The following is a 1,396-nucleotide window of genomic DNA, read 5'->3' as shown; positions in this document are numbered from 1 at the left end:
AAAACAACCACAAAAAACCTCCAAACTAACAGAGTGCATGCTGTCACTTAGTGCTAAACTGATGAAAAAAAAAAAAAGGTCAGACGGTACGTTCTGAATGATTGGTCGCTCATATGGGCGACTTGCATGCTAAGGATATTAGTTCCAATCCCCAAAGGAGCGTTCTTAATATGTTTATGTCCTTTGAGTTTGAGGTCATTCCGTTTATTTTTCACCTTTTGGTTGAGCTCAATCAAAGCGAGGCATTCTTAGGACCTTCATGGACGATATTATTACAAAACAATAAAAGAGGGCTCTCGTGGTCTAGAGGTTACGGTGTTCGCCTCTCAATCAATAGGTCTCGTAGCGATGGGAAATATTCTTTTAAAAAAATTCTCCTTTCACCTTCTTTCCTAGTCTCTAACCATGTTCTGTCGTCTGCTTTCGTCTCCAATTTTTGCCCCCCACCCCCTATCCCCCACCCTCTCTGTCCCATTCTCTGGGCTCCTGACTCTTTCTGCAGCCTTTCTTTCGCTTTTTCTCTAAAAAATGGTGAAATGGATAGGCTATTAGGTTATTTAAGAGGAGGGACCTCCGGCTTCTTCTATTTCATCTGCTTCAACTGACCATACTGACCACGTCTGTCATTTGGGGCTTATCAAGAATGTCAAGATCTGATGGAAGGTAAGGAGTACTTGGGCAATACCTGGGTACCTGGAGATGTCATCTCTGACTCAGAGGTCGTCATGTAAAGACTTGAACAATGTACATCCTCTTTGTCTACCGCCGAGGCAAAGGTTTATCGAGCATACTGTTTGAAGATCGCCTTTCAAAACGCATCAGCCACCATAATTTTTTTTCTTCTATTTTTTTTTAGGTAGATTTTTTTCAGCCCACCAACAAAGTTCGGAGAGGCATTAGATCTGTCCGCATCGTTTTATGCAAGAAACATTCTGAAATTATGCCAACTGAGCCCAAAAATGTGAAATTATGCGATTCTGTTAATTTTAACAAAGAATGAAAAAAGGAAAATAATCAGAAATTTTGCAAAAAATGATCAAATTTGGCTAAATTATGCGGGGTGCATAAAACCACAGGGAAGTTAAACAGAGGTGTTATATTCCCACCAAGACGTTAAATAATTGATTATGAAAAGTTCATGTATCATACTAGGAATATTGTACTCACACAACAAATAATCTGAAGGTGTTTAATTTTATTTCAAAGATATCCATCGACCACCACATTTGCTCTTGAAAAGTGCCCTTACGTGAACTGCTTAGAACTCGGCAATTAATTGTCTGTATTCTTGAATGAATGCTCTTTGAAAACATTCATTACATCTTTTATGTTCTTCCGCATGGGTTACTGCAACTCTCTCTCTCTCTCTCTCTCTCTCTCTCTCTCTCTCTCTCTC

This window comes from Aplysia californica, unplaced genomic scaffold, assembly GCF_000002075.1.
Source record: "Aplysia californica isolate F4 #8 unplaced genomic scaffold, AplCal3.0 scaffold00921, whole genome shotgun sequence".
Taxonomy (NCBI): domain Eukaryota; kingdom Metazoa; phylum Mollusca; class Gastropoda; order Aplysiida; family Aplysiidae; genus Aplysia; species Aplysia californica.
This window is presented reverse-complemented; position numbering follows the sequence as displayed.